The sequence below is a fragment of the Canis lupus genome, chromosome 25, assembly GCF_003254725.2.
Source record: "Canis lupus dingo isolate Sandy chromosome 25, ASM325472v2, whole genome shotgun sequence".
NCBI lineage: Eukaryota > Metazoa > Chordata > Mammalia > Carnivora > Canidae > Canis > Canis lupus.
In genome coordinates this window covers 33,281,384-33,306,290 of record NC_064267.1, presented here as the reverse complement: position 1 = coordinate 33,306,290, position 24,907 = coordinate 33,281,384, and the positions used below count along the sequence as shown (strand labels likewise).

The 24,907-nt window shown below is 36.9% G+C and overlaps 1 long non-coding RNA gene across 1 annotated transcript in view; it reads right to left on the bottom strand.

Moving 5' to 3' along the window:
* LOC112670137 (uncharacterized) overlaps positions 1–13,892 on the bottom strand; it is a 62,644-nt gene extending 48,752 nt beyond the window's left edge. Inside the window, exon 1 of the long non-coding RNA XR_007405964.1 lies at positions 13,765–13,892. This is a non-coding gene — a long non-coding RNA (uncharacterized LOC112670137). The remainder of the gene's footprint in view (positions 1–13,764) is intronic.
* Positions 13,893–24,907: the final 11,015 nt, after the last annotated feature.

Genomic DNA, 24,907 nt, shown 5'->3' with positions numbered 1-24,907 from the left:
GTGTTGCAGGAGTGGTAAGTGTGGAATAGTTGATGACTGAAGCTGAGAATTAAGAGATAAATAGGAGCCAGATGATGGAGCACTTTACATTACCATTTTATGAGGTTTGAGATTATTTTTGCTAATAAGGAGCTGCCAAAGGGATCTTCATAGGTCAGTATCATAAATAGATTTCCTGTTTAAGTCAATTGCTGTAGCATCAGGCTTGAGAATGTGTCTGAGTAGGATAATCTCAGCACTTCACCTGCACACATGATTAGCAGCTCCAAGTCAACAAAAGTCCTACAACTATTGGAAAAATGGCCAAAGTCTATAAATACAAAATTTATTTTTATTTATTAATTGAAGCTCAATCTTTTTCATAATAATATAAATGAAACATGAAAAATTAATGATACGTCATTTTTACCTTTTGGTAGAGACCAAAATCTATTAACACAATACATTTTGAGAGTATGGGCAAATAGGCACCTTTTTGCATTTCTCACAAAAAGTATATATATTTTGAATCATAATTTGACTTCTAAGAATTAGTCTAAAATATTTTCACATAGTTATAAAAGTAATTTTATGAAACATTTGCATAAAATTATATTGTTTGTAAAAACAAAAATTTAAAAACATTGATAGCAGACAATATGAACATGTAATGGATATTATGACCCCACTAGGAAGACTATTTATAGGTTTTTATGTATAGAGAAGGACCTCCAAAAGTGTACTTACAAGAAAAAAACAATACATAAGACCATGTATCATGTGACATATGGATGGGAAAAAAAGCCACATGAGTATGCATAGGATATTTTTGAAAGAATACATAAGAAATTGTTAATAAGAGTTGTCTCTGGTGAGGGACCAGAATAATGAGGCCTTTGGAAGAGGGGGTGACTTATTTTTCATAGTGTACTCTTTTTTATTTTCATAGTTTTTTCTACACAAATATACTACTTAGTCAAGGAAAGAAGAAAAAAAAAGGGGAGAAGAGAGGAAGTTAGAAATAAAGGAAAGAAGGAAAGAAGAAAGGAAAGAATTTAAGGGCGTTAATGTGTAAGTTGAAATTTATAGCCGCACAAGGTCAGGAGATGAGCCTTGGAAACCGGAAGAAACAAAACAAAACAAAACACTCTCCCCCCCAACCAACCCCCCAAAACCAAAACACAACAGCAAGAAAAACACATGTAACTGAGACATCCATATAACACTAATCCTCAAGGTACAAAGGTCTCAGATAAGCCATGGGCTAAAAAGACTGCGCTCACCACTAATATGGTGTCTGTGCTAACTCAAGCTTGGAATAAGAAAATAAAATCTTCCCTATGAATTTGTAACCACAAATTTGTCCTCATTTGCATTTGGGGACTGATTTTTATTAAGAAAGAATTCTTATGCTATGAAGATAAGAGAGAAAGTTTTGGGTGATAATATCCTGTGAAACATGGAAGAATCAAACAGAAACCATCTGAACAGTATATTGTCTCACTCTAAGCTCCTCAGGTTCCCTACTGATAATTCTCCTAAATAATGAACACGACCTTAAAATGACAAAACACACCAGAAAACAAATTGCCATGAGTCAGAGATGATAGAATTAGGCCTTCAAATGTGTCATACAACAGAGCTTTTAAGAACAAAACAAAACAAAACAAAAGCTTCAAACAGACACATAAAAAAGCACTCAACACAAAAGACCATATTTAAAAAGTTGGTAACAGAGTTCAAACAAACAGAATATCAAGACATAAATGTGGCTCATGGGGTAATTAGCAATTTGGTAGAATAAGAAATTTCATCTCATGTTCTTCCACAGAAACACTGTTTTAAAAATTGATATATAAGACCAAAATAACTTTATAAGATTTCCAGAATCCAGTTAAGAGGTTCCAGAACCCTAAATGAGATATATCCAAAAATAAGGTCATTGAAATAAGGTCATTGAAAAAACGTTTCACTTTACCTATATCAGATCCTCTCCCAAGTGGGCACAGGTTGACATTGATGCAACATGGCCTGAGACATCTCCCTTGGAAATAATTGAAAGTAAAGTGTGTATTCAACATCTCCAGGCTTTTGAGGCATTGCTTCTGTCTCATCCCATCCAGAGTTTTGAGGAAACAAGCAAAGTTTGAAAACCTGAAAAGGAGTGGATAGCCCTCAGCAGCCAGCATGGATATGCAAGATTAGGAAAATGTATACAACTTTGAAAAGTTATGCACCTTTCACCTTCCTCTTCAGGAAGGAGGAAAAGAAGTGGAGCTTGCACTGCATGTCTAGGCCATTAAGTACACTGACCCAGGGAAAAGGAATGGGTGGTTTATGGCAACTCTCCCGGCTCTGCATAACCCCAAATAGAGGATGAGGAGTGGTGCATAGATACCCATAGAAAAGTTTGAAAGACTCCCAGAATCTAGTCAGGCTAAGTGAAGGTCTTTCCCCATCAAACCATCTGTAAAGAGTGGAAGAGAAATGACTGCTTTTTCAAACATGCTGACATGAACACAAAACCACAAGAAACACAACAAACCAGGGATACAACATAAGAAACAAAATAAAGGGGTGCCTGAGTGGTGCAGTAGTTTAAGTATCCAACTCTTGGTTTTGGTTCAGGTTGTGATCTCAGGATGTGAGAACAGGCTTCACATCGGGTTCAGTGCTCAGTATCGAGTCTGCTTAAGATTCTCTCCTCCTCTCCCCTTCCTTCCACCTCTTTCAAATGAGTAAATAAATTTAAAAAAACAAAACAAAACAAAAAAACAAAGTAAATCTCCAGAAACAAAGTGTCAAGTAAAGGAGATCTATGAATTGTCTGATAAAAAATTCAAAATAAATTGAATTGAAAATTATAATAGAGTGCTTCAATAGTAGACTTGATCAAACAGAAACAAAATCAGTGAATTTAAGACAAGTAGATGCAAATTATCCAGTCAGAGGAGCAGAAAGAAAAAAAAATTAAAAACAGTGTAGTCGAAAGGACTTCTAAGACACCATTATATATAGGAATTAGTATGTATATTATGACTGCTAACATCCCAAATCAGGGGAAGGAAATAAATATCTAAATTTATGAAACCTAAAGTTTCCAAAGAAGGTGAATTTAAAGAAGTCTATACCAAGACCCATTATAATCAAATAGTCAAAAGTCAAAGGCAAAGAGAAAAGTTTGAAAGCAGCAAGGGAAAAAGCAACTCATCACATACAAGTGAGCCCTTATGACTATCAGCAGATTGCTCAATAGAAAACTTGCATGCTGAAACAGAGTAAAATGATATGTGTTCAAAGGGCTGAAGGAAAAACTAGTAGCCAAGAATACTGTATTCAGCAACTGTTCACCCAAAATTGGAGAATATATTAGTTCCAAGGCAAACAAAAGATGAGTGAGTTAATCATTACTAGAGCTTACTTTCAAGAGGTACTAAAGAGAGTTCTTTAAGTTAAAGTGAAAGGACATTAAAAAGAAACACAAAAGTATATGAAAATATAAAACTCACTGCTAAAAGAAAATACATAAATACAGAATACTGTGGTACTGTAATGATGGCATATAAATAAATCACTTTTAATTTTAGTGTAAGAATTAAAAACAAAAGTAATAAGAATAACTAGTTTTATAAAAATTTGTTAATGAATTTTATAAAACATGTAAATTGTGACATCTATAACATAAGTGTATGTGTGAGAAGTAAAAGTGTAGAATTTTCATATATAATTGAATTTAAATTGTGAGCAGCTTTAAAAAGACTGTTATAACTAGAATTGTTTTATGTTAGCCTCGTGATAACCATGAGGAAAATATCCATAGAAGATACACAAATGGAAAGAAAAAAGATTTGGAAGGAGATAGATAGGGGGATGAGATAGATGAGTGCAGGGTACAAAGGAAGGCACTTTTTAATGAGCACTGAGTATTGTATGTACATGATGAATCATTGGATTCTACTCCAGAAACTGATATTGCTCTGTATGTTAACTAATGAAAATTTAAAATAAAAAAAGAGACAAAAAAGAAAAAAGATTCAAAGCATAACACCATTAAAAATGAAGAAAACAAGACAGAAAAGAGAGAGAGAGAGAGAGAGAGAGAGAGAGAGAAACCAGGTACAAAAGAACTGCAAGAGAGAAAGAAAAAAGAAACAAACCACCTTATCAATAATTATTTTAAATGTAAATGGATTAAACTCCTCAATCAAAAGACATAGAGTAGCCAAATAGATTAAAAGTCAAATTCAACTTCATGCTATCTACCAGATACTGGCTTACTTTAAATTTAAGAACACATGTAGGCTGAAAGAGAAAGGATAGAAAATGATATTTCATGCAAATGGTAAGCCAAAGAGAGCAAGTATAGCTATATTAATATCAGAGAAAGTAGGCTTTAAGTTTTAAGTCTAAAACTATCAAAAGACACATAGACATTATATAATGATAGAAGAATTAATTAATCAAGAAGATATAGTAATTATAGATAGATATGCACTTACTACCAGGGCTCCTAACCATATAAAACAAACATTAATAGGACTGAAAGGAGAAATAAACAGAAATATAATAATAGTAGGGGCTTCAATATCTCATTTTCAATAATGGATAGAACACTCAGGCAGAAAAGTCAATAAGAGACTTGAACAACTCTATTGACCAAGGGACTGAACAGTCATATACAAAACATTCCATCCAAAAGTAGCAGAGTACACATTACATTCTTCACAAGTTCTCAAAAGATTTTCTGGGATACATTACATGTTAGGCCACTAAAAAGTCTTAACAAATTAAAGAAATTAAAATGATACCAGCTATCTTTTCCAAGTATTGGTGAAGATATGAAGAAATGGGAACCTTTGTATGCTGTTGGTGAAAATGCAAAATGGTTCAGCTGGTTGTGGAAATCACAATGGAGGTTCCTTAAAAACTTACCTACCATATCTACCATACCATATATGACACAGCTATCCCACTTCCTAGTTATATGTTAAAAGTAGAGAAATTGGGATAGCTAAGAGATATCTCAGCATAAAGTTTCAGGTATGGAAATCCATAACTTCTAGAGATTTTCTGTACACGGTAGTGCCTATCATTATCATTACTATATCATAGACTTAAACATTTAAGAGGGTAGGTCTCATGTTAAGTGTTCTTACCACACACACAAAAAAAGAATAAAAGCAGACAAGAAAATTTTTAGAGATAATGGATATATTTATTACTTTAATTGTGGTGTTGGCTTCACAGGTGTATATGTTCAAACCCATCAAATAGTGTGCATTAAATAGTGTAGTTTTTGTATATCAATTATTTCTCAATAAAGCTGTTAAAAATTGTTCTTGGAATTAAAGAAAGAGAGAGAGAGAGAAAGAGAGATGGAAAATATGAAAGAGGTAAAGAGTCAAAAGGAGAATTTGAGGGTGTTTACCATATATTCATAAAATATTTTTCCCTGTGTCCACTAAAGTAGGTTAAAAAATTGATTTGAGAGATAGCAAATGATTATCCTGTCTGGTAGACATTTGTGGGGCCCAGGTCAGTATAAATGCAAATATGTATAAAACATATGTAAATATTTGAAAGCTATAATTCAAGATAACAAATTATTAAATAATTTATATCTTCCTCCCTTGACATATATCTTCATAACTATAAAATTGTGCCAAGTTATGATTTTTATAGGACTAAAAATTGTCAGATTATCAAAGATGACTAACTTATCATTGTACATTTTTGGGTTTTCTGTTGGTGGACCAGTCATGTTTGGATAAATAATATACAAAAACATACACAATTTATAAATCATATTAAATTTCAAAATGATAATTTTCTTCATTTCAGAAGGCCAATAATTATATTATTAAAAGCAAGATTTTAATTTTTTTAATGGTAGTTATGTCAAATTAGATATCTGTCTTTGGATTACCATAGTTCTTATATATTTTAAATTTATTTTAAATAAATATTAGATTTGGAAATGACCTTAAAACTTTGCACATCTAGATTTTTTTAAAAGATTTTATTTATTTATTCATGAGAGACAGAGAGAGACAGAGAGAAGCAGAAGTACAGGCAGAGGGAGAAGCAGGCTCCACGCAGGGAGCCTGACGTGGGACTCAATCCCGAGTCCCCAGGATCACGCCCTGGGCTGAAGGTGGCGCTAAACCGCTGAGCCACCTGGGCTGCTCACATATAGATTTTTAAAATAGAAATGCATATATTATTTTGAAATTAATATTGAATTAATTTTGTTAAAGTTTGTACTGTTAAAATACTGATAAGTTATTGTGGATAACTAAAATATTTTAATTAAATCAAATGAATTGCTCTCACATAATGATTTTTACTGCTTCATAGAGTGATACCTACAGTTATACAGTAATGTAAAGGATTGGTATACCCATTGTATCATGTATACATGAATACAAATTTAAGAATAACCTGAGTTGTTAAATATTGGAAAATATTCCTCAATCACTATGTGCAACTGTTGCAAACCAGGCCTAATGCCAGGTTATCATGGAATCATAAATCGGAATAACAATAAAAGAAAAAAGAGAAATGACAGAGTGACTCAAGACACAGTTAGAAATGCATTATGTTATGGAAGAATCTTTTATACTCATTCTTCAGGAAAAGAAGAGTTGGACAAATTATGCAGTCTTCTATTACTCAAATCTTCTTTCACTATGAAGCATTGTCTATCTTTGACAATGGCTGTCACATAGCTATGGATATCCGTACCATTTCAAAGTATTTTTTTTCCCCAAAATTCAAAATCCAAGAAGGTTTCTTGGAGTCTCAGTGCTGTTAATTGTAGGACCATATATTTAAAATTTTAGGTTGCATTGTATCAGCATTGAGTGCTGAATTATGAGTGAGCATTGTTCTTAGGTATTATGTGTATGAATATGTAAGAATGTGTGTAGTGATGAAAGCGAGACCTTTAAAAATACAAGATCTGACACTGGAACCCCTCTTGCCCAGGTGTTCAAGTCGTTTTGTGAACTGGAGTTCTGAAAGGATAGAGTAAAGAAATGCAATATTACAGATGAGAAAAGCAATATTACATAGGTAACAGGTGGAATTTTCTGGAAAATAAAAGAAAGCATGAAAGGATCAGAGGCTCAGATTCAGGAAGCCTAAGGAGTCTAGAGAAGGTTAAATAAAAGTGGATTTAGCTGAACACTGTACAACGAACCTCATGGTATGAGGAAAAAAGAGGTCATTTATACAATTGGAGATGAAAACAAATTTTCTAAAAACAACACGATTTCTGTTAATATACTCTTGCTAAAACAGCTTCTAAAGAGTATACTTATGGAAGAAAAACAATAAAAACCAAAGGAAAGATAGGATATGCAAGACAGGTGATAGGCAAACAAATTGGTAAACATGAGGAAAAGTAGGGTCAAGCATTAACTATATAAAATAATAAAAATGAACATTAATTTAGTGAAGGGCATATACAGGGGCAACTAACATATTGGCCAACAATATGACATAAGATGAAAGGTGGATAATTGAATTTAAAGTGTTCTAAGGCTCTTGAACATTTTGGAAAAAGAGAGGAGATTATAATTAATTTTATACATCAGCAGATACACGTGCTACAAATTTGGGGTAACCAGTTTACAACAGAAATATAATGTAAAATGTCAAACTTAGTGAATAAAATAAAAAATAAAACAAAGAATCTGTAGAATATGGCAAATAGAAATAAGAATAATATGGTAAATATAAATTTAAATGTGTTAGTAATAAGACAAAGCTTATCTGCTAAAAACTCATCAAATTTAGTAAAAAGGAAAGAAAGGAAGAAAGAATCCAGTTATAGAAACACATCTAAAAGAAAAGTGCACTGTGAGGTTGAAAGTAGAAAGATAAAAGTTACAATAGATAAATCATCAAATGAAAGTTAGTGAAGGTATAACACTTTAAGGAAAAAATATTTAAGGTAGGAACAGAGATAAAATGTTCACTATAATTGTGGAAAGAACAACTTCCCAGGAAGACATAAATGTGTGTGCTTGAAACTGTGCAAAGCTTCAAACTGTATAAGCTTCAGATTGCATAAGGCAAAATTTGATAGACTTATAAGAAGAAAAATATCATCACGGTGACAGGATTTAGAGTAAAGTCACTAAGTAATTGATCAAGAAGAAAAAACTTACCAAGGGTGTATAAAATTTGAACCACACAATGAAAATTTACATGTCTCACTATCATTGTATGTGTGTGTGTATATATATATATACACATATATATATACCTCTAGATCTATATAGATATAGATATGGATAGATATATGTAGATATACACATATCCCTATGAAATTTTCACTATTTAAACATTCTTGGCTTAAAACTGGCAACTAATTTCATATGGTTTAATTGAATATATACAAGGCTAAATCTAGCAATTGAATATGCATTTTTTTCAAGTATTCTTGATAAACAGCTAAAAATTATTAAAACTAATAAAAGAGTCTAGTGAGGTAGACAGGTACTAGAGAAACATAAAATTAACTCTTTATTATATCCTGGAAGCAAAAGCAAATTCTAAAAATAGAAGAAATTTCCCAATTGCAATGTTAAAAAAAAACATAAAAATATGGAAGTAAATTCCACAGGACTATGTAAAATTAATCTCGGATTAATCAATGTAAATGAAGAATGCAAGATAATTGTAATAAATGTTGTAGTATTCTTATTTTTAAAGATAAAAACTAGAGATTGTAAGCCTGGCAGGTCTATAAATGTAATACAATATTCATAAAATTTCAAAGAGATTTTAAATGGATTTAGATAAACTGAATTTTCTGAAAAAAAAAAAAAAGCTTAAAAAAAGCCACATCACTTGTAAATGAAGATAGAGGGTGATTAGTCCTATCAGATATTAAAAGTGATTCAAAGCAACCAAAATTAAAATGATATGGTCTTAGTATAGAAGTAGGAAAATAAACCAATGGAGAAGAAATAAATACAGAAGTAATGTTTACATGGATGCTTAGAATTAATGAAATTTAAATGTTTAAAATAATTAATAACATTGAAATGTTTTAAGTACTTCTTGTAAGAAAACTCAAAAGTATTTTAAAAATCAGATCTTCCTAAAGTTATTTCTATATTAGAAATACTCCAAGTTTGCTTAGTTTGGCTTTCAGCAAGGAAAGGTGATTTTTAAAAAGATTATTTATTTGAGAGAGAAGGAGAGAGAAAGAGAGAGAGAGAGAGAGAGAATGTGATTGGGGAGAGGAACAGAAGGAGAGGAAGGGAGAGAATCCCCTGCTGATTGTGAAGCTCTATACACGGCTGGATCTTAGGACCCAGAGAGATCATGACCTGAGCTGAAATCAGATTTGGACAACCCAAGGAAAGATGATTTTAAGAAGAAAATAACTGTACAAGAATAGCCAGGAAAACTGTAAGAAGTGTATGAGTAAGGAGATATTGTCTATTGATATATAAGAATATAATTCAGGGGTGCTTGGCTGGCTTAGTTTGTGGATCATACAACTCTTGATCTCAGGGTTGAGTTCCAGCCCCATATTGGGTATAGAGATTACTGAAAAATAAAACCCTAAAAAATGTTTAAAAAGAATATAATTCAGAAATAAACTAAAACTTATGTTTTGCATAGTAGTTGCTAAATTTATTGTGTACTTTCTGTGTGCTAGACATGCTTCTGAGCACTTTACAGATACTTTCATTAAGTCTTAAGTCAACTATCTGAGGTAGATGCTTTTTTCCCCATTTTACAGTGGAAGAATTAGGCAATAGTTTGAATATGGGAAAGACAGATTTAATAAATTGTGATGGAATAACTGATTCACATTTTTTAAAAGATTTTATTTATTTATTCACAAGAGACACAGAGAGAGAGAGAGAGAGAGAGAGAGAGAGAGAAGCAGAGACACATGCAGGGAGTCCGACATGGGACTCGATCCCAAGTCTCCAGGATCAGGCCCTGGGCTGAAGGCTGTGCTAAACCGCTGAGCCATCTGGGCTGCCCCTGATTCACATTTTTAAAGAAGTGGATAGCTATTTCTATAGCCTTATGCCATAAGAAATTCAAGTGGATCAATGATTTACATGCAAAAGATGAAACTTTGCTAAAACTTCAAAAGCATAATCACAGAGTGTTGGAGTTTTTCTACTGGAGACAGTCAATTGCTTTTTTAAATTACTAGATGACTCATAGTGATGAGCAATAGGATAGTAGCTAAAGCGCAATGAAGAGTTAAGAGAATGATTGGTTTATGTATTTGCTGTCTGTGTGCATACCAGTGTGCATGCAAATGCACGTGTGTGAGTCTCTGTGTTTCAGGATAAGATAGACTTTTTCTTGAGAGAGAAAAAAATGAAAGAAAAAAATGATTTGGGAAAATTGAGAAAACAAAAATATATAGGGAGAAAAAGAAGAATATGGGCAGCAGGTTTGGGGACTGGGATTGGATTGGTTATGGAGTAGAAGACATTTTATATTCTTTTTTTTTTTAAAGATGTTATTTATTTATTTGACAGAGAGAAAGAGCACAAGCAGGGGGAGAGGGAGAAGCAGACTCCCCACTGAGCAGTTAATCCCCATGTGGGGCTCAATTCCAGGACTCTGGATCCTGACATAGGCCAAAGGTAGACACTTGACCAACTGAGCCACCCAGGCACCCTGACATTTTACATCCTAAAATGAATTAAGTTTGGGTTGGAAATTACAATGTTGTGGTGGCTCCCATATATAAGATTGAGTGATACTTTTGTTGTAATACTCAGATATGTGAAAGAGATGAACCAGTGTGGAACTGATTTAGAGAAGTATTAAATTTGTGGATATAGCAGAAGAAGAGGCAGGGAAAGGAACTGGGGTCTGAGTAGTTAGATGACTACCCCAGGGGGCCCCAGCCCAGCAGGATTAAGTGAGGTTAAGTGAGGTTTGAGAGACTAGAAAGAAATGAAGGCTTGACAGCATAATGGCAGTGGTGATTGGGACAAGAAGACAAGAATAAAGGCTAATAAGTTAAAATGGGTGGAAATTGTGATTAAGTGAATGTAGGGGTCGAAGAGAAGAAAAGCATCTAGAATAACTCCTAGGTTTCCTCTCTTGAAAGACTGGATGTATTTATGAAAGACTGGATGTATTTATAAACTAGGGAATAGGAAAGGGGAAGCAAGAGCAGGGAGAAGAGGGTAAGTTTGGTGATTGGCAAATTAGAGTTTAAGGTGCATGTGAGTCATCCAGGTGACAATGTTTAAGATGCAGTTGTATAAACAAATTTTAAGTCCAGGCACGTCTTAGGTCAAGGTTCCCAAGCAGATTCTCAGATAAAAATTTATGTGCGAGTAATTTACTAAAGAAGTTCTCCCAGAAGTAGTGGAAGCTACAGGGAAGAGGAAGAAGTCAGTCACAGGTGCAGTCTCTGGTGAAGTCCAGCCTCCTCCCATCCCCAGGGGAACTCTGGAGACTAAATTGCATGATGAAACTTATCCTGCTCAAACAAGAGATCTGGGCTTTTATACTGTTGCAGGGATCACTGGGTACGGTCTGCCCCAAGGGATAACCTTTCAGGAATTAAGGCTCCTGACGTGTCCATGCAAAGTGGCTGTCCCTGGGAGCCCAAGAATTGTCTTCTACAGAAGGTTGCCCGGGCAAGGCCTCAGAAACAAAGCATGGGAGACCTGGGGGTGGACACACAGTAAACAAAAGGCACCTGACAGGGTCACAGAGTTGCCGAGAGAGAGAGAGAGAGAGAGAGAGAGAGAGAGAGAGAGAGAGAGATCCAAGTTCAGAATTCATAGGCCTATTGGTGGACGTTAGGACAAGAGAAGGATGGGGGCAAGAGAAAGACAAGATCCATGAGAATCAATAATGTTTCCCAGGGAGAAAAGCTTGTGAAGAAGCCTGAAAAAGTGAAGAAACAGAAAAAAAGGAGTGGCAGCCCACGGACATGTCCTGGGCGTCATCGTCGTTGGCTTGTGCTTGTTTGTTTTAGGATTATTCACATCCTCATACTGCTGTTTTCTCAGCGCCGGTAGTGCGGTCACGGTGGAGAGGGCCGGGGAGAGTGGTACGGATGTCTCTCCTGGGGAAGTCTGGTCCTCAGCCCTGGGAGCACCCTTTGGCTTCCCTGCCTCCTTTCCACAGGGCCCTGACTGAAACCACATGACCCTCCCAGCTGGGATGGACTCATGGGCAGCCTTCTGAAAGTTCAAAGTCTTCTTGACCAAGTGTGGAGTGTTTTTAATTAGGCAATCTAGAAGGCATCAATCGGATAATAAAGCACACTGTTCCGAAGGGGCAAAGGGAAATTGCCTGAGGGACTGGGAAAAGCCTTGGGTGATATTTATTTAAAACAGTGGGTGAATCACACTGTGCTCAGATCTTCTGGCCTGAGTCCCAAACAGGAAATGAAGCTATATGAATTATGGTGAGTCAGAAGCTAATCTCACCACCTACCTGGCAGGAAGAGGGAGAGGGAGAAGGAGAAGGGAAGACAGGGGGAGGGGGAAGGGAAGCTGGGACCAGTGCGGGTGGGGGAGAGGGTGGGAGTGACTCCTGCCACACAAGGAAAGGCCTCTGGTGTTCTGAAAGGAGAAACCTCAATGATTCTCATTCTTTCTTTTCCTCCTGATCGACCCTCTTTTTTTATAGGACAAAGTTTGCCTTAGGTCTCTTATTATTGTTATTCGTTGTACAATAATTCCAACCTAAATGATGCATACTTATTTTGGAAAGATGGTAAAGCTATAAAAATTGCTGTAAAAATCACCCATATTCTCATTATAAACAAATCTTTTGGACATTTCACATGCATAAAAGTATTCATTTTAAAAATTACATTGTATTTTCTTTTTATGTTAATGCATTTTTAAAAATACAATTTATGGTTAAGGAGTATTTCTTTGCATAAATATATTTTATTTCATCTCCTATTTTTTTAAGATTTTATTTACTTATTAATGAGAGACATACAGAGAGAGAGGCAGAGACACAGGCAGAGAGAGAAGCAGGCTCCATGCAGGTAGCCCGATGTGGGACTTGATCCCGGGACTCCAGGATCATGCCCTGGGCTGAAGTCAGCACTAAACTGCTGAACCACCTGGGCCGCCCTCATCTCTTTACTATTGTTTGACATTTTTTTTCCTAGCCTCCTTTTTAAAACTATTTATGATAAATGTCTTTAGGGTGCTAAATGTGTTGTTGGAGTTCAGTGCCTTGAATCTACTAGCACTTGAATAATCTAGACACAACCATTGATTGTACCTGGAGGAAATGAGTCATTGGTAGATAAAATGAGAGTGTGATTGGAAGGTATTAGAGAAAGAATTGTATACAGATATAATATCCCCAACCTAATTAATAATATGAAATTATTTCCTGATTTTAAAAAAAGTACTTAAAATCTAACTGTGCAGGTCCAACGTGATCACTGCTATTTAAAGCTCTTGTAAAATCTTAGGATCCTAGGGGACTGTCTCTAACAGCGCCGCAAGCCACCACCCTCATCACTCTGGTTCCTCGAACAGGATAAGAAAAAGGTGTAAAAAATGCTCCCTGGCCTGAAGGAAAACACCATTTAACTAGGAATACAGAACAAAGTAAATAATGTAAAAATTATTCCTGCTATTTTCTCCACTGCACCAAAGACATCCTTCTGACATCCTTTACCTTTCTACATCCACTATTTCTATCAAAAATTTTCAGACCCCCTCTGCATGTCTACACTTTGAAGTATGATGGTTCCCAATGTTAGCAAATTTGGATTATATTCTATTTCCTTTATCTCACCTGCTCATTCTATTTTTTCATCCTGATCTCCAAATGCCCAAAGCCATACTTCTTTTCTCCAAATTCTGGTTATCTCATAACTAGGTCCGTTACCTTCTGACATTCTGGAACCCATGGGGAGCCATTCAATACAGTTTTCACGAACATTCTAGCATTCTTCTTTTTTTTCCTTTGATACTCCACATAGCGATTTACTTCTGATTCCTAGAGTGCTGTTTTCCAAAGAGTCTCAAATCTAGGATATCATGTTCTCTATAAATTCATGGGTTTCCACCTTCAATGTTACATTGACAGCTGCCCAGTAATTCTTTCATTCATGTTTTATGTATTTATTATGGCATTATCCATAGCTGCTCCTACAAAACTTGTTCAGACTCCCTTGAACAATGTCTGTAAATTGCTTACTTTGAATTCTTTCTCCCTTTGTTATTTGCTTAATGATTGTTGAAGCCAGTCAAGCTAATTGCATTTCCTTTACCAATTGCTAGTCTTGCGATAGCCCCTGATCAGTTTAGGCCAATGATATTAAGGGGATATTTGCTGGAGGCTTCCAGTGGTTTCTTTTCTACTTCCTGTGTCCCTTCTTTGGGAAAGTCATGTCAAATTGTGACGCTTGGATCTGCAGAAGCCATCCAACCACTTTCAGGAGAAGGCAGAGAAAGTTTTAAAGATAATGAACCTCTGGGGCACCTGGCTGGCTCAATCAGTAGAGCATGCAACTATTGATCTCAGGGTTGTGAGTTCAAGCCCCACATTGGTGGTAGGGATTACTTAAAAATAAAAAATCCTTTTACTTTAAAAAAATCCTTTACTTGAAAAAAAATCCTTTTTAAAAAGAAGATGACAGTCATGCACCCTGATATTTGTTGAGCTCTGGAACCCATCCTGGAATTGGGTGCTTTTAGGCTTCTTATTATGTGAGATAATTAATTGCCTTGAAATTATTATTAGTTGTTAGTTATACACTTGGAGAGCTAAAATATCCTGATGATTTCTTTTTTCTTTTTCTAATGGATTCATTTCTTAAGATCCAGTCCTTATTACTGCTTTTTGATCTTAGCAGATGACATTGCCTCTTTCTTTATTAGCAATACCCAAATTATCTTGCAAGGGTTTAGCTGGGTCATCACTCATTCTATCGTCCCTTTCTTCTATATAATAGAGTGAAGTCCTCTTTCTTAACAAAATTAACTCATTTACTTATCTGCTGGTGTCCACCAGCTTGTCTCTGCTCTAAGACATTGCTCCATCAATCTATTTCATCTAAACCTTTAAACTTTTTGTTTCCTTTCCTGCCTCTTCACCCATTGGTTAACCCCACCCTAGGGTTATGGGAATGGTCAAACATGTGACATCTGATAGTATACAGATGAGTTTGACAAAGGTATACTAGTCACAGACACAGCCCAGAGGAGGTCACTACTGTCAACACATGGTGACAGAGGGGGTTGCCGTTGCTCTTGGAGCAGAGTGCAGAACCAGGGGTTGTGGGAGACAGGTGCTGTAGTATCAAGGGGAATGGGGCAAACCTTGGTTCCTAAAGAAGTGTGTGATTGGCTTGTTTGAATAATACTTCTGTGGGCTAGTAGAGAACTGAAGGGATAAGGAGGACTCTGCCTGGGTCCCATAATAAAGAGGGTTGTTTAGCTACTGGAGCTTTATCCAAACAACAAATGTGAATATATTGGCTTTTTTAGTCTGATTTTGTGAATATCTATCTATTCATTTAAGCTTATACATCTGCAGTATATTATTCATGATTGTACAAAGGCCAAATTTTAGAATTTTATTTGTTTCAGATGATATGTTTCTGTTATTTATTTATTTTTGCTGAATATTCTTATGGTTAGATCTTTGCACAATGAAGCGATTTTTTTTTTAATTTGGGTATATTCTAGGACATATAAATTTTGTCAAAAATCACAAAAAGTATTAACTACATGTTCTCAACTGTCATACAAAAAGTCTATTCTAGTTTCTAATTAATTTATTAATTCCAAAATGTTCTAGAGTGCACATTTCCAAGTACTTTTGATTACACCAAGCATTTTACTATTTTTAATTCACTCCAATGTGATAAGTAAGAAATTGTCACTCTTGTTTAAGTCCTTGTTTCTCCATATGTTGATTGGCTATTTATATTTCTTCTTTCATAAACTATTATTATGAATTCCTGTTTTTCTTATGCCAATGTTTTTTTTTTTTTTTTTTTTTTTTTTATTGGTGTTCAATTTACTAACATACAGAATAACACCCAGTGCCCGTCACCCATTCACTCCCACCCCCCGCCCTCCTCCCCTTCTACCACCCCTAGTTCGTTTCCCAGAGTTAGCAGTCTTTACGTTCTGTCTCCCTTTCTGATATTTCCCACACATTTCTTCTCCCTTCCCTTATATTCCCTTTCACTATTATTTATATTCCCCAAATGAATGAGAACATATAATGTTTGTCCTTCTCCGACTGACTTACTTCACTCAGCATAATACCCTCCAGTTCCATCCACGTTGAAGCAAATGGTGGCTATTTGTCATTTCTAAGAGCTGAGTAATATTCCGTTGTATACATAAACCACATCTTCTTTATCCATTCATCTTTCGTTGGACACCGAGGCTCCTTCCACAGTTTGGCTATCGTGGCCATTGCTGCTATAAACATCGGGGTGCAGGTGTCCCGGAGTTTCATTGCATTTGTATCTTTGGGGTAAATCCCCAACAGTGCAATTGCTGGGTCATAGGGCAGGTATATTTTTAACTGTTTGAGGAACCTCCACACAGTTTTCCAGAGTGGCTGCACCAGTTCACATTCCCACCAACAGTGTATGAGGGTTCCCTTTTCTCCGCATCCTCTCTAACATTTGTTGTTTCCTGCCTTGTTAATTTTCCCCATTCTCACTGGTGTGAGGTGGTATCTCATTGTGGTTTTGATTTGTATTTCCCTGATGGCAAGTGATGCAGAGCATTTTCTCATATGCATGTTGGCCATGTCTATGTCTTCCTCTGTGAGATTTCTGTTCATGTCTTTTGCCCATTTCATGATTGGATTGTTTGTTTCTTTGGTGTTGAGTTTAATAAGTTCTTTATAGATCTTGGAAACTAGCCCTTTATCTGATATGTCATTTGCCAATATCTTCTCCCATTCTGTAGGTTGTCTTTGAGTTTTGTTGACTGTATCCTTTGCTGTGCAAAAGCTTCTTATCTTGATGAAGTCCCAATAGTTCATTTTTGCTTTTGTTTCTTTTGCCTTTGTGGATGTATCTTGCAAGAAGTTACTATGGCCGAGTTCAAAAAGGGTGTTGCCTGTGTTCTTCTCTAGGATTTTGATGGAATCTTGTCTCACATTTAGATCTTTCATCCATTTTGAGTTTATCTTTGTGTATGGTGAAAGAGAGTGGTCTAGTTTCATTCTTGTGCATGTGGATGTCCAATTTTCCCAGCACCATTTATTGAAGAGACTGTCTTTCTTCCAATGGATAGTCTTTCCTCCTTTATCGAATATTAGTTGCCCATAAAGTTCAGGGTCCACTACTGGATTCTCTATTCTGTTCCACTGATCTATGTGTCTGTTTTTGTGCCAGTACCACACTGTCTTGATGACCACAGCTTTGTAGTACAACCTGAAATCTGGCATTGTGATGCCCCCAGATATGGTTTTCTTTTTTAAAATTCCCCTGGCTATTCGGGGTCTTTTCTGATTCCACACAAATCTTAAAATAATTTGTTCTAACTCTCTGAAGAAAGTCCATGGTATTTTGATAGGGATTGCATTAAACGTGTATATTGCCCTGGGTAACATTGACATTTTCACAATATTAATTCTGCCAATCCATGAGCATGGAATATTTTTCCATCTCTTTGTGTCTTCCTCAATTTCTTTCAGAAGTGTTCTATAGTTTTGAGGGTATAGATCCTTTACATCTTTGGTGAGGTTTATTCCTAGGTATCTTATGCTTTTGGGTGCAATTGTAAATGGGATTGACTCCTTAATTTCTCTTTCTTCAGTCTCATTGTTAGTGTATAGAAATGCCACTGACTTCTGGGCATTGATTTTGTATCCTGCCACGCTACCGAATTGCTGTATGAGTTCTAGCAATCTTGGGGTGGAGACTTTTGGGTTTTCTATGTAGAGTATCATGTCATCGGCGAAGAGAGAGAGTTTGACTTCTTCTTTGCCAATTTGAATGCCTTTAATGTCTTTTTGTTGTCTGATTGCTGAGGCTAGGACTTCCAGTACTATGTTGAATAGCAGTGGTGAGAGTGGACATCCCTGTCTTGTTCCTGATCTTAGGGGAAAGGCTCCCAGTGCTTCCCCATTGAGAATGATATTTGCTGTGGGCTTTTCATAGATGGCTTTTAAGATGTCGAGGAATGTTCCCTCTATCCCTACACTCTGAAGAGTTTTAATCAGGAATGGATGCTGTATTTTGTCAAATGCTTTCTCTGCATCCAATGAGAGGATCATATGGTTCTTGGTTTTTCTCTTGCTGATATGATGAATCACATTGATTGTTTTACGGGTGTTGAACCAGCCTTGTGTCCCAGGGATAAATCCTACTTGGTCATGGTGAATAATTTTCTTAATGTACTGTTGGATCCTATTGGCCAGTATCTTGTTGAGAATTTTTGCATCCATGTTCATCAGGGATATTGGTCTGTAATTCTCCTTTTTGGCGGGGTCTTTGTCTGGCTTTGGAATTAAGGTGATGCTGGCTTCATAGAACGAATTTGGAAGTACTCCATCTCTTTCTATCTTTCCAAACAGCTTTAGGAGAATAGGTATGATTTCTTCTTTAAACGTTTGATAAAATTCTCCTGGGAAGCCATCTGGCCCTGGACTCTTGTGTCTTGGGAGGTTTTTGATGACTGCTTCAATTTCCTCCCTGGTTATTGGCCTGTTCAGGTTTTCTATTTCTTCCTGTTCCAGTTTTGGTAGTTTGTGGCTTTCCAGGAATGCGTCCATTTCTTCTAGATTGCCTAATTTATTGGCGTATAGCTGTTCATAATATGTTTTTAAAATCGTTTGTATTTCCTTGGTGTTGGTAGTGATCTCTCCTTTCTCATTCATGATTTTATTAATTTGAATCTTCTCTCTCTTCTTTTTAATAAGGCTGGCTAATGGTTTATCTATCTTATTAATTCTTTCAAAGAACCAACTCCTGGTTCTGTTGATCTGTTCCACAGTTCTTCTGGTCTCGATTTCGTTGAGTTCTGCTCGAATCTTTATTAACTCCCTTCTTCTCTTGGGTGTAGGATCTATTTGCTGTTTTTTCTCTAGCTCCTTTATGTGTAAGGTTAGCTTTTGTATTTGAGTTCTTTCCAGTTTTTGAATGGATGCTTGTATTGCGATGTATTTCCCCCTTAGGACTGCTTTTGCTGCATCCCAAAGATTTTGAACGGTTGTATCTTCATTCTCATTAGTTTCCATGAATCTTTTTAATTCTTCCTTAATTTCCTGGTTGACCCTTTTATCTTTTAGCAGGATGGTCCTTAACCTCCATGTGTTTGAGGTCCTTCCAAACTTCTTGTTGTGATTTAGTTCTAATTTCAAGGCATTATGGTCCGAGAATATGCAGGGGACAATCCCAATCTTTTGGTATCGGTTCAGACCCGATTTGTGACCCAATATGTGGTCTATTCTGGAGAAAGTTCCATGTGCGCTTGAGAAGAATGTGTATTCAGTTGAGTTTGGATGTAAAGTTCTGTAGATATCTGTGAAATCCATCTGGTCCAGTGTATCATTTAAAGCTCTCGTTTCTTTGGAGATGTTTTGCTTAGAAGACCTATCGAGTATAGAAAGAGCTAGATTGAAGTCACCAAGTATAAGTGTATTATTATCTAAGTATTTCTTCACTTTGGTTAATAATTGATTTATATATTTGGCAGCTCCCACATTCGGAGCATATATATTGAGGATTGTTAAGTCCTCTTGTTGAATAGATCCTTTAAGTATGATTTAGTGTCCCTCTTCATCTCTCACTACAGTCTTTGGGGTAAATTTTAGTTTATCTGATATAAGGATGGCTACCCCTGCTTTCTTTTGAGGACCATTCGAATGGTAAATGGTTCTCCAACCTTTTATTTTCAGGCTGTAGGTGTCCTTCTGTCTAAAATGAGTCTCTTGTAGACAGCAAATAGATGGGTCCTGCTTTTTTATCCAGTCTGAAACCCTGCGCCTTTTGATGGGGTCATTAAGCCCGTTCACATTCAGAGTTACTATTGAGAGATATGAGTTTAGTGTCATCATGATATCTAGTCAGTCTTTGTTTTTGTGGACTGTTCCACTGAACTTCTTCTTAAAGGGGAATTTTAAGAGGCCCCCTTAAAATTTCTTGCAGAGCTGGTTTGGAGGTCACATATTCTTTTAGTTGCTGCCTGTCTTGGAAGCTCTTTATCTCTCCTTCCATTTTGAATGAGAGCCTTGCTGGATAAAGTATTCTTGGTTGCATGTTCTTCTCATTTAGGACCCTGAATATATCCTGCCAGCCCTTTCTGGCCTGCCAGGTCTCTGTGGAGAGGTCTGCTGTTACCCTAATACTCCTCCCCATAAAAGTCAGGGATTTCTTGTCTCTTGCTGCTTTAAGGATCTTCTCTTTATCTTTGGAATTTGCAAGCTTCACAATTAAATGTCGAGGTGTTGAACGGTTTTTATTGATTTTAGGGGGGGATCTCTCTATTTCCTGGATCTGAATGCCTGTTTCCCTTCCCAGATTAGGAAAGTTTTCAGCTAGAATTTGTTCAAATACATATTCTGGCCCTCTGTCCCTTTCGGCGCCCTCGGGAACCCCAATTAAACGTAGGTTTTTCTTCCTCAGGCTGTCGTTTATTTCCCTTAATCTATCTTCATGGTCTTTTAATTGTTTGTCTCTTTTTTCCTCAGTTTCCCTCTTTGCTATCAACTTGTCTTCTATGTCAGTCACTCGTTCTTCCACCTCGTTAACCCTCGTCGTTAGGACTTCTAGTTTGGATTGCATCTCATTCAATTGATTTTTAATTTCTGCCTGACTAGCTCTAAATTCTGCAGTCATGAAGTCTCTTGAGTCCTTTATACTTTTTTCTAGAGCCACCAGTAGCTGTATAATAGTGCTTCTGAATTGGCTTTCTGACATTGAATTGTAATCCAGATTTTGTAACTCTGTGGGAGAGAGGACTGTTTCTGATTCTTTCTTTTGAGGTGAGGTTTTCCTTCTAGTCATTTTGCTCATTGCAGAGTGGCCAAAAGCAAGTTGTATTGGGAAAAAGAGAAAAAGAGAGGAGAGAAAGAAGGAAAGAAAAGAGAAAGAGAAAAAAAAAGGGAAGAAAAAGAAGAAAAAAAAAAACGAAAAAAAGAAAAAAAAGAAAAAAAAAAAAGAAGAAAAAGAGAAAGAAAAAGAAAGGAGAAAAAAGGGGGTGGGGGAAGGAAACAAATCAAAAAGCAAAACAAAATAAAAACAAAACCAAAAACAAAAACAAACAAACAAAAAAAGAACCACCGGGGAGTATCTTCTGATTCTGTGTTCTTTAAGTCCCTTGGCTTCTCCTGGAAGTTGTCCGTCTAGCTGGTCTTCTGGGGGAGGGGCCTGTTGTGCTGATTTTCAGGTGTTAGCAGTTGGGGGAGCTGCTGTGCCCCCGCCTGGTGCAGGGCTCGGTGGGGGTTGTTTACCCCGTGAGGCCGCAGGAGGAACAGCCCCAGTGGCGGGGCAGCTCTGGAAACCTGGATTCAGCTCCGGCAGGAACTCCGTCTGCAGGGCCTGGAGGCTCCGGGGCGGGGCCGCTGATCTGCTCAGCTGGGGCAGGAGCGTCCTCGCTGTCCTGGGCCCTCCCGGCCTCTGCCTGTCCCGGGGGAGGCGGGATCCTGGGCTGTGTCCCGGCGCCCTGTGCTCCGGAGCCTGCGCTGTTGGATTCGCGCTCCCGGGCCGCGCAGCCCCCTCCGCGGAGCCGCCGCCCGAGCCCCTCCGAGCTGCTCCTGGAACCGCGCAGCCCCCTCCGCACGGAGCCTCCTCCTCTGCCCGAGCCCCTCCGAGCTGCTCCCGGGGCCGCGCAGCCCCCTCCGCGGAGCCGCCGCCCGAGCCCCTCCGAGCTGCTCCGGGTCCCGCCGTGCGCGCTGCAGCCCTTAGGGAGCTCGGCGCACTCTCCGGGGGCGCAGGTGCCTGTTAGTGTCCCCGGGAGCCCGAGGGCATCCCCGCCCTCCTGGGGTCCTGCTCCAACTCCCCGCGAGCCCCTTTCCCCCGGGAAGGTCGGTGCAGCTCCTGCTCCTCCGGGACGGGGCTCTCCTGTCCTGGGGACACTCGCCCCGGCCTCAGCCCCGCTCCTCGCGGGGCCCCTCCCCCTTGGAGGCCTTTGTTTCTTTATTTCTTTTTCCCCGTCTTCCTACCTTGATAGAAGCGCGAACTTTTCTCACTGTAGCATTCCAGCTGGTCTCTCTTTAAATCTCAGGCTGAATTCATAGATTTTCAGGATAATTTGAAGGTTTTCTAGGTAGTTTGGTGGAGACAGGTGATTTGGAGACCCTACTCTTCCGCCATCTTGCTCCTCCCCCCCTTATGCCAATGTTTGTATCATTTTCTGACTGAATACCTATATGGAATGTTTTTTATTCTAGAAACAATTTTTAAAATTTCCCCTAATATGTTTGTGACAAAATATTAATGGAGTGTTTTTTAAACTAAAATCCCTGGTTTTTAGCTAGGAGCCCTCTGCTTATAAATATCAGAGTTTTCTTTGTCTAGGGCAATTTTCTTCCCATGTCTGTATTATGTCTTATCCCCAATTCATCCGTTCTGAAATTCCTACATTTGACCTCCCTATTCTGTTATCTGTATTTCTAATAATTTCTCTTAACTTTTATATCTTTATTTTTTTTGCTCTAATTTTTCTAAGTAACTTAAGCCGTTTACTGTCTCCATTGTACATATTTTTGTTTAGCAATCACATCTTTAATTTTTTCTGTTGTGAATTTTTTCCTCTTTTTAAAAATTTCATAGATGCAATATCCTTTCAGATTTCTCTGAATGTTTAATTAGAGGTTGTCTAAAGATTTCTTCTGGTTCTTTCAGTGGTTTGTCCCTTAAGATATACTTACTTACTGATTTCTTGTTTATAGTGATGTTTCTGTTTACTAACCTTATAGAAAGAGATCATATTTTTCTATTTTGGAGAGTGAAATGGGTGCTTTTGGATATCATTTAGGTCCCTAGTTAAGTCACTGCTACCCTACAGAAGGTGGGAAAAATTTAGTAGTGTTTACCTTTGCCAAGTCATATATCTGACACCCTTGGTAAAAATAGAGGGCTGTAAAAAAAAAAAAAAAAAAAGAAAGAAAATAGAGGGCTGTATCCCATATAGGAAGATTTGATCCCATTCTAAAACTTTCTTATATGAGGCTGTTATGGCAGCCTAAATATAACTTAGCCAAGTTATATTTGTGGTGGTGACAAGTGGTGACACCACTCTCTAGCTAACCTCATCAGTGGCCAGTGCAATATTACCCCCATTTTATTTAACTTGTTCTTTACTTAGCAACTCAAGTATGACTTCAACAGGAGAGTCTCTACTTCCCTCCAAAAGCCAGTAGGATCAAAATTAGGCTCAGTCCTCAGAGACTTCTAGTGTCTTGTTTTCCACATTGGAAGATGTTATTATAGTTCTGGTAGGTGTGAGATCTGTGTTCTCCAAACACAGACTTTTTCTAATATGGTAAACAGGTCTCTCAGTGATTGCCTCAATCCCATCTTTCTTTCAGATATTCTTCTTCAATACTATTCAAAGTGTTGGCATGTTGCTGAACTATTCTTATTCTAGTATCAATATACATTTTCTCTCATCATTATATTTCTTATGATATTTTTAAAAAACTGATAGGAATACACAAGAGAGAATTCTCTTCCTTTTATATTAAATATTTAAAATGGATAATCAGCACTTTTGTCCATAATAACTCATTTTAAAAAATTTTAAATTTACTTCCTGCCTAGAAATGTAAAACTGAAAATTCTGACTATTTTAATCAATCTTATCTAATAATAAAGCTCTTATTACTCTCTGTATCAGTCAGGATGGGTTAGGTTGTGTTGTAGTAACAACCCCATAATCTATGTCCTTAAACATGTAAGATGTATTTCTCAGTATGCTGCATGCTCTTCATGAGTTGGCAGGGGACTCTCTGATGCACATTATGTTCTCATGCTTTGTCCTAAGCTTATGAAGCAGCTTTTGCCTAAACCTTTAGTCCCCAAAAGGAAACAAACAAACAAAAAGCATGGGGAAGTTCTCGTTGGCTCCCAAAACATTCAGTGGGAAATAACACACATCACTTTCAACCATATTTCATTAATCAAAACAAGTCAGGGACACACAATCTTTAATGTACCCCAAAGAAGAGAGAACTGCAATAGTTATGGAGAATTCTAATAGCTACCACATTTCTTATCATTTTTAACCTTTAACACTATTGCCAATACAAACTGGTTGTTTATCATATTTTTCTCCAACTTCTTTCCTTTTTGCAATGACCTAAGTGTAGTTAATCCTTAAACATCTATCCTTGTTCATTTTCCATTTTATCTCCTTTCTGTGTTCTTGAGTAACCCTATAGTAACCTTTAAGCATCTGTATATTGATCCAATCTTCCTTTATTTACCAGGCATTTATTGTCAGTCTTACTCATGCTATGAGACATCAGGATGATCAAGATAAAATCCCTACCTTCGGGAAGTCACAGATTATGTATATGTGAATAATAATGACTAAAGTTCTCAAATTTTGAATGAAATCTTGTACTTAATAACTTTCAGGTAAAATTTGCATTTTGAATGTTTACATGAACAACTGTGGAGAAAAACTATCATAAAAAAGAAGTTTTAATACTTTACTTCATTTAATATTGCATATGGATTTTTCCTAGTTGTGAAAACACTATTAAACAGGAAATTTAAAACTGAAGCTACCAGGGTTTATTTTATCTAAATTGATTAGAAGACATAAGGAATATTTCTGAAATCTTGGAAGTCAAACCCTACCTCTTCATCTCCATCAAGCAGAACACTACACAGAGCAGTGCCTCAAAAATACTTACGGAATAAAATAAATTGATTTATCCTCTATCTTAAGAAAATTTGGCTTTTCCATCCTACTTACTGCCTGGAAGTTAAAAAATCCATATGGAATGTAAG